Here is a 13,521-nt window from a genome sequence, read left to right on the forward strand (position 1 = left end):
TGTCGTGGACAAGAGCTGCTCGTAACAAGGATATTATATAAGGCAAGAGGGGGGGACTATCCTACCTGATGACGGAGGCTTGTGTTGCTTCCAAAACGTCGTGATTTGATTGTTATTTTATTTTTTACCTACGTGATTTTACCGAAAGAACCAAAGAGTATGATCATTGCAGTCACGAAAACATCAAATCTAGAATAGTTTTGTAGACGTCAGGGTATTGCATGTCAGGGATCACATCCTGCACAGATGGGATCAGATCACGAATTGTATGTGCTGTGTTAAATCGAACCTGGATCTTGTGTTTGCTCATGATTTTGGAAATCTTTTTGGTGACCCCTGCTATGTATGGTTTTGATTTGGTCCTCAGATGGTTCTTTCCCAACGGTTGGGGTGATAGCTTTATGGATTGTGTAGTCTGAATATCCTCTCATCTTGAGAGCTTGGTGTACGCGTTCCAGTTCACTGGCGAGGCGGAAATACATCGAGCTCTATGGTGTAGAGTTTCGATGAGGGAATTCTTCTGGGAAGGATGGTAGTGGGAGTCAGGTTTTAGATATGCATCCGCATGGGTGACTTTCCTGTAGACAGTGTCCCATTGAGCCATCTGGTCTCCTTTCGATTAAAACATCCAAGAATGGTAGCTTGCCATCCTTTTCCACCTCCATGGTGAATTTGATGGCTGGGTGTATGGAGTTAATGTGGTTGAGGAATTGGTTCAGAGCTGGTCGGCCATGTGGCCAGATGACGAACGTGTCATTTACGTACCTCTTCCACAAGGATGGACGTAGAGTGGATGCCTGGATGGCATCTGTCTCAAAATTTTCCATGAAAACATTGCTGACAACTGGAGATAAGGGATAACCCATTGGGGTACCTTGAACTTGTTTGTAGAATGTTCCATTCCAGGTGAAATAAGTATTGGTGAGGCAGTGTCTCACCAGGGCCGGTACCTCAGCATTCAGTCCTTGTTGGACCAAATCTTCGATGATTGCAATGGTGTCAGGCACTGGAACTTTGGTAAACAACCGTTGGGAAAGAACCATCTGAGGATCCAATCAAAACCATCACCTTGCCATACATAGCAGGGGTCACCAATTTTTTTTCCAAAATCATGAGCAAACACAAGATCCAGGTTGGATTTAACACAGTCCATAAAATTCGTGATCTGATCCCATCTGTGAAGGATGTGATCGCTGACATGCAATACCCCAGCGTCTACAAACTAAGCTGTGCCTGCGGCAGTAGTTACATTGGGGAAACTAAGCGACATGTCTTGGACCGTGTTCATGAATATAAGGCAGATCTGCAACATGGTAGGACCAATAACTCGGCCGTGGCTGATCATTCTATTAATGCTGTGGGCTCACAAGAAGTTGACTTCTCTAAGACGAAGGTACTTTGCAAACCTACTGACTATCAACAAAGATTCGTTCATGAAGCCAACCATTTTTCTAGACACAGACACAATTTCAACCGAGAAGATGGGTATAAACTGACCAATAATTGGAAGTACGTTATCAACCAGTTTAAGTCATAACTGGCTGTGATGTTCCCATCCTACCACCTTCCGATGTCCGTTGTTTTTTCGGCTCTTTGATTTTACATTAACAGGGAAAATTTCTCACCCTAACACAGCCACCTCGCTTGCCGAGCTAGAGGTTTTTGCTTTGCGATCTCCCATTAACATGCTAATCTCTCACATGAACATGCTAATCTCTCACATTAACATGCTAATCTCTAACATTAACACACTAATCTCTCACATTAACATGCAAATATTTTACAATACCATGGTAATCTCTCACATTAACATGCTAATCTCTTACATTAACATGCTAATCTCTCACATTAACACACTAATATCTCACATTAACATGCAACTATTTTACATTACCATGCTTATCTCTCACATTACCATGCTAATCTCTTACATTAACATGCTAATCTCTCACATTAACACACTAATCTCTCACATTAACATGCAACTATTTTACATTACCATGGTAATCTCTCACATTAACATGCTAATCTCTCACATTAACACACTAATCTCTCACATTAACATGCAAATAGTTTACATTACCATGGTAATCTCTCACATTAACATGCTAATCTCTCACATTAACACACTAATCTCTCACATTAACATGCAAATATTTGACATTACCATGGTAATCTCTCACATTAACATGCTAATCTCTCACATTAACATGCTAATCTCTCACATTAACACGCTAATCTCTCACATTAACATGCAAATATTTTACATTACCATGCTAATCTCTCGCATTAACATGCTAATCTCACATTAACATGCTAATCTCTCACATTAACATGCTAATCTCACATTACCATGCTAATCGCTCACATTAACATGCTAATCTCTCGCATTAACATGCTAATCTCTCACATTAACACGCTAATCTCTCACATTAACACACTAATCTCTCACATTACCATGGTAATCTCTCACATTAACATGCTAATCTCTCACATTAACATGCTAATCTCTCACATTAACACGCTAATCTCTCACATTAACATGCAAATATTTTACATTACCATGCTAATCTCTCGCATTAACATGCTAATCTCACATTAACATGCTAATCTCTCACATTAACATGCTAATCTCACATTACCATGCTAATCGCTCACATTAACATGCTAATCTCTCGCATTAACATGCTAATCTCTCACATTAACACGCTAATCTCTCACATTAACACACTAATCTCTCACATTACCATGGTAATCTCTCACATTAACATGCTAATCTCACATTAACATGCTAATCTCTCACATTAACATGCTAATCTCACATTACCATGCTAATCGCTCACATTAACATGCTAATCTCTCGCATTAACATGCTAATCTCTCACATTAACACGCTAATCTCTCACATTAACACACTAATCTCTCACATTACCATGGTAATCTCTCACATTAACATGCTAATCTCTCACATTAACATGCTAATCTCTCACATTAACACGCTAATCTCACATTACCATGCTAATCGCTCACATTACCATGCTAATCTCTCGCATTAACATGCTAATCTCTCGCATTAACATGCTAATCTCTCACATTAACATAGCCACCTCGGGGTGCCCGCCGTGGAGGCCTCTCAACGATCTCACATCATTATGCTAATTTTTACTTGGCAGCCCTTTGATGGGTGGGAAAACCCAGCACCGTCACGGTCGCCGCCCACCACTTACATTAACATTGGCTGCTGACATTTGGGCTACACCCATTTCAAACCTTTATAAACAGTTTACTTTTAGAAGCTAACCCCCTCTTCCTGATGACGAACGCTTGTGTTGCGATCGAAACGTCGTAGTTTTTTGTTATTTTTTGTTATTTTCTTTGAACCTATCTATGTGACTTTACCGAAAGACCCAAAGAATACCAACACATGTTAGATTAAAAAAAATATGACTCACGCTGTTACTATTTAGCATCGTTTCACTATTGTGCCCAGAAATGTACGTATGTATGCATGCTCAACTTCTTTCCCACCGTAGATAGCTGACCGTGCTATTCGGATGTGCGGGGGGAAGGAATAGCAATTTTAATCATTGTTTTACCAATTTCTGTAATGAACAGCAGCGAACCTCTACTCTAGTCTAGCCCACATGTGTGGAGTTTCAAGGCCTTACTTTTCAATTGCGCAAACCGTAACCAAATTAAAGTCTTTAAGAAAAAAAAAACCCATGCATACTGCGCCAACCTTTTCAGTATGTTTTTTAAAGTAGTATGTACAAGGTATGCGTGTATTTTTTTTATTGCTTTCAGTTCATATGGTAAGCTAGGTGTTTTTTTGTTGTCCTTGCTTATATTTGTACAAACGTATATATGTATTATCAAGTAAAATAGAATAATTTTAAACTATTAAATTTATATCGGTTATAAAAGTGGAAACAAAAGTTTTGGCTGTTCAGCATAACAATAGACTTAGATTAATGACATTATACCCTCCCACTGTTCACAATACTGGACTCCTTATGATTGCGCGTGGTTGTTCATTATTAAATGTATGCTTCATTTAATTTACCTATCTGCGTACATCTTCAACGGTATCATGTTTTGTTTAATGCAAAAAAATCGGTAAATAGCAAACGATGTTTATGGTATGCAAATTAAAAGCTTATAAAGGCACAACACTGTTAAGTGCAATCTCTCACAATTAATCAGAGTCTGTAAATATCCTGGAGAAATCCGATGAACCGTGAAGCTGTTTATCACAGAATGGTCCAGTTGGTTGGGTCAGAAAGTCACAACGTTACTGCTATCTCAGCAGTGAAGAATGGTCATTACCGAATGGTAGCCTATTTTGTTGTAAAATGATGTGTCATCAGTTGCAATCATGATTTGCAAGCATATGCGTACTAGTATATATTTGTGACCATGATGGTTGCGATATCTACTACTGTGCAAGCTGCTTATATATATTTTTTACGTCAAGCTCAAGTCGCTGCTCCCATGTATTAACGAATGATCCTGATCCAGTGGGAATCATTTTCAAATGTGTGATTTAATGTCTTGATTTACACTAACACATTGGTTTTTCTGGCCCATAGTGGGGAAGGAGTAGAAAACACAACAATCCAGTGTTTTATATGTATTAAATATGTATTAAAAACACAGCTGGATATAACTTTCCAAATTAACCTATTGGTTATACTGTATTCCTATGTTGTGCATGCTAGTTATACTTCGATACAAGAATTGCAGAGGGCACACATTTCCCTGCAAAATGTAATTCTGTATTCTTCCTTTTAAAAAAAGCCCATGTAATTTATATGCAAATTTCCATATTTAAAATGAATTCTTTATACAAAATGATCTGGACATGCTCAATAATATGCCTATAACAATAAATCTTTTAAATAGCAGCATTGTGCCACATTATGCTGAGGTAGTGCATTTTTAGAAGGGAATGTATGACCATCATGAGGTACAAGCAGGTTTTTATTTTTTCACAGATTGATGTGCAATGAGTTGAATGCAAATAGTAAAATGGACATTCTGGTACTAAGAAATGCAATCCATCTGCCTGCATTGGCATTTAAAGGCCATATTTTAATTAAAAATGATGTCCCATCTTATTTACATATTTCACCAATATTGGGAAATATTAAGGAAGGATTAATGCGTTTGTCTGCCTTTCCACACAAACCTTCAGCGGAATGGCCGCCCTTGTTAAAATAGTTTTTTTTTATGATGTGCATAGTTCTTTTTCTGTAAAACAACAGTGCTGATATTAATGTTGTTTATGTGTCATTGTTTCTAGTTATAGTTTCATAGCAGATGAAGTTGTGTTCGTGAAGAGGCTTTTGACAAACATGAATATAACTGTGTTTGTTTTTGTTCCCATCATAAATGTCCTCACATTGCTCTGGCTTTTAAGAATATTTTTGACGTTGCAAAATATCTTCAATAAATGTCGTCCGGTGTCAGTGATGGCTTCGTATGATGATGATCAAGTTACATTTTCAAACTGGGAAATATATAAGTTTTATATTGGTAGTTTTGTAACGTGCTCAGGGAATAGTATCCAGTATATAGCCAGTATTGTGCAGTATCTAACGTCATTTGAAGTTTTACGTGTTATCACGGTTTGCTTAAAAAAATATAATAAACGTCAACAAGATTGTGTGCAATTAAATATTGGTCGATATTGCACCCAATATTTCAGAATTGTACAAATAATAATGCTTCTTTACTTGCAATCCAGAGGTTGCCAATTCAACCTCCTGGCATGACAGTTAAACCATTGGGGAATTTCCTCAGATCCTTATCTACCCAGCAGTATAAATTGATACACCGCAGTTTGTCGAACGGCAGGTCACTTGTGGTGGTGTAAAATGTGGGGACTTATTTATTTCCAAGTGTAGGTGTATGGATAATCCCACCTAGTCCAAGACATCTGGCTCACTTCAAAGATTGGGCCAAATTACCATCTAGAGGGGCTTTCTGGAGCTCCTTCTAGTGGATGCGCTTCTGCCAGTAGCGACTTGAGCAAGCTTTTGCAGGGATTTTTACTTGAACGTGTTTTACTGAGTGTGGAAAACCGAACACATACCCACCTCGTACAATCCATATCACAGTTGCATAATCCATCGCATAGTGCATTTGCTACGAAGCCAGTTTGCTGGGGTTCAGTGGTTCAAATCCTACTGCCGCTTGGAAATGCGGTGGACATTACTAAACTGTACTGTGCGCCCTAAAGTGCACAATAAAAAAAACCCCATCACATCATTCTCAATCGCATACCACTGTGTGTCAGGCAATTACATACATCTGCTAACCACAGGGCAACTTCAAAATTGAACGTACTTTCATATATATAAAAAAATAAGTTGCAATTAAATGGATGGATTGCGATAGGCAAAGGTGCAGCCTGACACTCACTTGATCACACGATTGCTGCCGGATCTTCCTCGACTAGACTCCTCACCCCCCCCCCCCCCCCCCAAGAGGGTATTTGGCCTACACTTCCACACTGCTTATCGACTGTGGCTTACCCATTTATACTGCTATATCTACTTCTGTTCCTGATGACAACCGCTTGTGTTGCGATCGAAACGTCGTGATATTTGTATTCACTTTATTTTTATTATTTGTATATCTACGTGACTTTACCCAAAGAACCACAGAATATGAATTCCTGCAGTCACGATAGTTTTAAGTTAATACTTTATATTATATACATATATACATGGGCGCCATGTTGGCGAGATGTTAACTGCCTCGCTTGGTATATAGGAGGTTGTTGAGTCGATCCCGACCCTGATGCCTGTATATTTGGAGTTTTCATTTTCTCCTCGTGGTCACGTAGATTTTTCTCCGCTTCCTCTGGTTTTTCCCTCCACATTTAGAATCAACATGCGTTTAGAGTATTTGGCTGCTCTAGATTTCCATGTGATAAGCCACTTAGTTGAGCTATCATTTGTGGCAAGGTGGCTTCTGAAAAATAGCTATATAGCTCAGTGGGTCTTCTTAAATAAAAATAAAATGTCGATAGTTTACGTATGATTTTGGGAGGTAATGTTATATTCCTCCTTGCTGGTTGTGTTATTGCATGATAGACACCTTGTCTGCGTTTTCAGTTTCAAAAACTCGGTTTCAGTCCAGTGTCTGTTCGAAGACAAAGCTTTACTTTTGTCTTTTTTAAAAGTGAAAGCAAACATTCCTAATTCAGCTGTTTGATTAACATGCTGTGTCTGCTTTGTAGAGAGAGATGGGATGAAGTCAGCCATGGCAATTGGTAGCAACATGAGCCACTGCAATGCAATCGGTAGGCAATGGCACCTCCAATTCCTCGTGGGGTTTTTATGAGATTTTTGTGATTTTCGAACAATGAGGTGGACGGCTCTCGCGGATGTGTTTTCGGGGTGTACAGTGTTGTTGTTTACCACCATGTCCGACGTTCAACCCCATGTGCCAGGAGCTTCTTTTCAATTCATGCGAAATAACACGAGTTACAGCCGAAAAACGCATTGGACAGCTATACAGCACAACCACGAAAACCTACGCAGTAATGGGGTGACAGCTCATCAAACCCTGGATAATGATTATAATAATAGAGAAATGAAATGTATCCAATTGCCGGTACTGTATATGAGTACAATATTTAACTTACAATTTAGTTTATACTCAGACATCAGCTACTGTATCCACATGTTTATCGAAAGCCTTCACAGTGTGTTTTGTAATTAGATTAAATAAAACATTCTTCAGCTGAAGACGCTTAATATAAAAGGGATGAAGTTTAACAAGCCCAGTGTGTACTTTCTGGAAGATCGCATTTGCTGAATGGTTTCTTGCACGAACCTCTCTGAGGGTATCTTTACATCACTCCCGGTGGACATTTTCACGGCTGTACTAAAACGCTCTCCGATGAGTTTTCTTTTGGGCTGCAATGTGTGTTGTTGGGCACGATGTCCGACGAATCGCTTCTCGTGCCGGAAGCTTCTTCAGAAACTTTAGAATGGGAGAAGATCACGGCATGTGGAGTGAAAAATAGGACATGAGGCCAAACAACATGAAAGGGCAGCACATCGGAGAACCGTCTTGATAATATCAGCAATGGTCGGAGAAGAAATGTACAACATGGGTTAACTTTATTTATTCTACATATTTATCTATTGATTTAACGTAGTTGCAAAGGTATAACAGTCATACTTATACTCTATGTTATATAACAGTTACAATTTTTGGCTATGGTGGAATAACATCAAACTCCACTAAAAGAAATGTTAACTAAATACACCTTGTTGTGGAATATATATTCAAGCGTTGGTATTTTCTAATTTTATTTCATTAACTTTTACTGTACAAAAATGTTAAACATTACATTTAAGTAAAATTCTGGGCTTACTTTAATAACTAGCAAGGACATTGTAATTCTTTCAGATTTAATGTGTTCCATTTTTATAATTCGCATTTGTTTTGCTAGGCAATGGTGTAATACTGCTGGGGAACTAGACCACTTGAGCTTGTGTTTTTGCACGGTTTACAATTAGTTTTCCTTATTAAGTTCACCGATGCATGAATATCACAGCAGTGTGCAATTTTACTGCTTGTTTTACAACATGCTGCTTGGCCGGCAATCTAAGATGAACCCAGAGGCAACGATGAAATAACAATTTGTGGAACACCTGAGCTTGTAACCATCGTATACCACGGCAGGCTTTGTTATTTATTTTGAAAGTTTGATTAGCGTTATTTCAAGTGCTATGACAACACCTCACATGATTGTGTTGTTTACAATTACAAGAGCCTTGAATGGTGCACTCATAGATATCTCCTTTGTGGGATGAGCTTTAGTTTATAGTTGATATTTTCAATTATCCATATGTATAGGTTACAGATTAGAGAATATATGTGACAGATGTATGCTTTCCTTTATTTTTTACAGTGGTGAAATGCAAATATGCATTTTTTTTGTGAGGATTTAGATGAAAATCTTTTGAGACCAATGTGCAGACTAATAAAGAGAATTATGTCTTCCCAAAAAGTCATGTTGATTTGTAGCCTCTGTTATTTTATAGGAATTAAAATTATATTCCTTTTAATATTCCTTTCACGAACATTTTCACTCATCCAGCCATTATCGTCTGATGGAAACTAGTACAAATATACGAATGTAAAATAGTTTTACTTGTTTTAGTTTTGTAAGATGTTCAGCCATCCCTGCACAACCGTGTGAGATACACGTTACTGCTCTGGTCAAAGGAATCGCCACAGCAATTTTTTGTGTGATCATTATTTGATACATAATGCACTGTAACATAATCCAAACTCGTTGTCACTTTCACAACAGAAAACGCAATATGCAAGTATAGTCGTGTCTGGTTCTCTAAATACTCACAGCAAAATGCATCTTCGCATTTCACTACTGTCAAAATTGGAGGAAAAAAAATACATCTTTCACATATATTCTTAAAAATGTAAACTATAAACACAAACTAACCCTACCAAGGAGATAACCATGAGTGTGCACCATTCAAGGCTCTTGTAATTTATACAAAACATAGTCATATTAGGCTTTGTCATATAGCAAAAAAAAAATAACGACGATCGAACGTTCATAATAAATCACAGCTCGCCATGCATACCACGTGTGCCATGGTGTATGGTCCAAATGCTTACTCACTGCATATCACAGTGGTGGGTCTGAAGCCAGAACAAAACTCTAGTATGCCCTTAATATTAGGGTCCATTTACCCAGCTTCTGGAAAGGTAAATTTAGATGGGTACATTCCTGCACATTGAAGAATCTTGTCCTTTCTTTGCACAGAGAGTGACTTTTATTGAGGCAATCGGTTTGGCATGCAGATGCGTACTTGTGTGTATTATAAATGCCTGCACCTGAAGCAATGCACATTAAAAACAAATTAAACAATTGGTAAATATTGCATTGTCCACTTAAAGCACGGCAGCAAGCTGTTTTTGGTTAAATGTGTTGTTTAAAAAGTCATGCTTGTAAAAAAAAATTGGATTTTATTTTTAAACTGGGCAGGCAATGTTTAGCACAATTAGGGACTGATGTCTTATTGATCGGCTTGCATTCAAGGAGTGCTAATGGTTGTGAATTTAGATGCTCTAATACACTTCGCTTTGTGTAAATTCAAACAGTCGGCAGTGTTCTCCATATCATTTATTCGGCGTGCTGGATGCAACTGATCGTTACATTTTCTTACAGATAAATATTATTTTATTGGAATGAGAAATGAAGTACTGTATATGAAATTCATTTTTGGGACATTGATTTATCTAGATTGGAGACCGACGTGTCACGTATTAAAAAAATATATCACCAATATAATAATTTCACAGAAATACTATATATAGGAATATAATCTACTTATCTCGGTTTCGTGGACACGTTGATGTACAGCTCATTTAGGTCTTCGCTCATCTATCAGCTTCACATTCCCTATTGCCGTACAAAAACTGGAGGAAGGGCCTTTGCTATTGATGCCCCCAGGGTCTGGAATGCTATTGCCAATAAACTGCAACTTGAATCGCTACCAATGAGATCTTCTCTCAAAACTGCTCTAGAGGAGTTGTACACCCCTAGCTGCCACTGCTATTCAGTGGCATAAAATAAAATAAAATCTTCTTGGTTCTTTCGGTAAAGTCACGTAGAATGGAAACAAAGTAATAAAAATAAAAATAATAAAATAAAATTCTCACGACGTTTCGGCCACAACACAAGTAGGCTTCTTCAGGTGAAGGAACAGAACTGTCGGGACGACAGCGCTTCAATGAACACTGCTAAGATTCGTAGCGTATTTTAAGCTAGGTGAGAGAAGTGAAGCGCCTTGACAAAGGAGTTTGCATATCAAACATGAGAATTTAGCATTGACATAGCTGAGGAATTAGCTTGTGATTGGTCACAGAAATAACTTTGTTAAAGTCAAAGTTTACATATCAACAGAGGCATTTAGTATATGGACGCTAAAGGGCTGCAACTACCCAAATATTATACAGTAAACCGATGTGAAAAAACCAAGTCTAAATTACATCAATATAATAAATGTACTCAATATATTCTTCAATAAGCTGAGCTATTAACACAAATCAACTGGGTATACACTACACTATATAATGAATACCACATAGTAAACCAATAAAAAACTAAAATATAAACTTCCTCAATGTTATCAATAAACTCTATATATTTCGATTTAAAGCTTTCGTGACTGCAAGGATTCATCTTCTTTGGTTCTTTCGGTAAAGTCACGTAGAATGAGAATAAAATAATAAACGCTCCAGCGCTGTCCTCCAGACAGTCTCGTCCCTTCACCTGATGAAGGCCGCTTGTGTTGTGGCCGAAACGTCGTGAGAATTTTATTGTGTCATTTTGTTTTATCAATTTATTATTTTATTCTCATTCTACGTGACTTTACCGAAAGAACCAAAGAAGATAAACTCTATATACTCTCCAAATCAGCTGAGCCACCAACAATAAGTCGTTATATATCACAATGCCATATGGCGAAAAAATGGGTGGCGGTTTCTTCCCCTCAACGCCAGCACCACGGACAGCGACGAGCCCCGTTCAGACGGACGAGTCCATCCATGCTCGGAACGGAGGAGGGGGGAGAGAAACAGCCACGATGCGCTGTTATACTCCACGTTATAAACCATACCATTAACCGTGGTGTGAGAGGTATTAAGAGTCAATACCAGCGAAAGAGCTGCGATCTGAAGGTCACCGTAAAATACAATTAATTAAGAACCGAAATGGTTTAAAACATCTTTCCAATGGTTACTAAGCCAGAATCCATCTTCGCAGTTGAAATTGTCTCTGTGCTTGTATATGTGGATGGCCTCATGAACGAATCTCTCATGGTAGCCGGTTGGCTTGCAAAGAATCTCCGTCTTGGAGAAGTCGATGTCATGTGAGCCTACTGAATTATAACAGTGATCTGCCACGGCAGAGGAGTTCGTCCTACCATGTTTCAAGTCTGCTTTATGTTCGCGGATGCGGTCCGAGATATGTCGTTTGGTTTCTCCAATGTAGCTGCTACCACAGAGGCACTTTAGTTTGTAAACGCCCGGGTACTGTATGTCTGGAACAGCATCTTTTACAGATGGAACCAGATCACGGATTTTATGTTCTATGTTGAATCGGACCTGGATCTTGTGTTTATTCAGGATTTTGGAGATCTTTTTAGTGACCCCTGCAATGTAGGGTAAGGTGATGGTTTTGAATGGCTCCTCAAGAGGATCCTTCTTCATGACTGGCGTGATGGCTTTGCGGATTGTGTAGTCGGAGTAACCATTAGCCCTGAGAGCTTGGTGTACGTGCTTGAGTTCACTGGCAATGTGTTCCTGTTCGGAAATGCATTGGGCTCTATGGTATAGAGTCTTGATGAGGGAGTTCTTCTGGAATGGATGGTGGTGGGAATCCGGTTTCAAGTAAGCATCTGTATGGGTAGCTTTCCTGTAGACAGAGTGGCTCATTGAACCATCAGGTTTCCTTTTAATTAAGACATCAAAAAAGGGTAGCTTGCCATCTTTTTCGACCTCCATGGTAAATCTGATGGCTGGGTGTATGGAATTGATGTGGTCGAGGAATTGGTCTAGAGCAGGCTGGCCATGTGGCCAGATGACAAAAGTGTCATCCACGTACCTCTTCCATAAGGTCAGGCGTAGAGTGGCAGTCTGGATGGCGTCTGTTTCAAATTTTTCAATGAATACGTTGGCTACAAAGTATTCATGGAAATCTTAGCAGCGTTCATTGAAGCGCTGTCGTCCCGACAGTTCTGTTCCTTCACCTGAAGAAGGCTACTTGTGTTGTGGCCGAAACGTCGTGAGAATTTTATTTTATTATGTTTTATTTTTATTACTTTGTTTCCATTCTACGTAGTGACTTTACTGAAAGAACCAAGAAGATGAATCCCTGCAGTCACGAAAGCTTTAAATCGAAATAAAATAAAATGTTTCGCTCCGCATGACGTTGCAAAGTATTATCTGTATTTTGATTTAGCGTTCTGATCTTAAAGGTGCATTGAAAAATTTGAAACTCCGACTGATGCTTCTGATGTTGTGGAGTAACTCATGCAGCCAGCTATGGCTCTAGGATTTGGTGTTACATGTTATTTATGTAGTTTATTGTAAAAATTCGGTCATAGTCCCTGTGATCACTGTTATGTTGCAATTATGGCTTCATTTTTTGGTGAGTTCGAAAAGTTTTTTGGTTTGGACATGTTTGTTTTGTTGTAGTACGGAGTTAGACTGATGGCCTTAAGCTAAGTTGTCTTGTGGTTGTTGTTGTTTGACTTGCATCCCACTGTGATTTTTTGCACACAGCGTTGGTGTACGGTGCTTTTTTCAGGAATATTTTGCTGTTTTTTTCATGGATTTTCTGTTTGCACAGTCACATAGTCACTTTAAGATGTTTTTCTTGTTCGTGTTTTTGTGTTTTTGTTTGTTGTGGTTGCACCCGATTCAAGAGCCGAATGGCTCACAGGGCTATACCAAAATAAATAAACT

The 13,521-nt window shown here is 38.6% G+C and overlaps 1 protein-coding gene across 1 annotated transcript in view; it reads left to right on the top strand.

Moving 5' to 3' along the window:
• LOC116941582 (CUB and sushi domain-containing protein 3-like) overlaps nucleotides 1-13,521 on the top strand; it is a 409,001-nt gene that overhangs the window by 220,081 nt on the left and 175,399 nt on the right. The gene's annotated exons all lie outside the window — the stretch shown is intronic.

The sequence above is a fragment of the Petromyzon marinus genome, chromosome 12 (assembly GCF_048934315.1).
Source record: "Petromyzon marinus isolate PM22_M1 ecotype Great Lakes invasive population chromosome 12, UKy_Petmar_22M1.pri1.0, whole genome shotgun sequence".
Classification (NCBI taxonomy): Eukaryota; Metazoa; Chordata; class Hyperoartia; order Petromyzontiformes; family Petromyzontidae; genus Petromyzon; species Petromyzon marinus.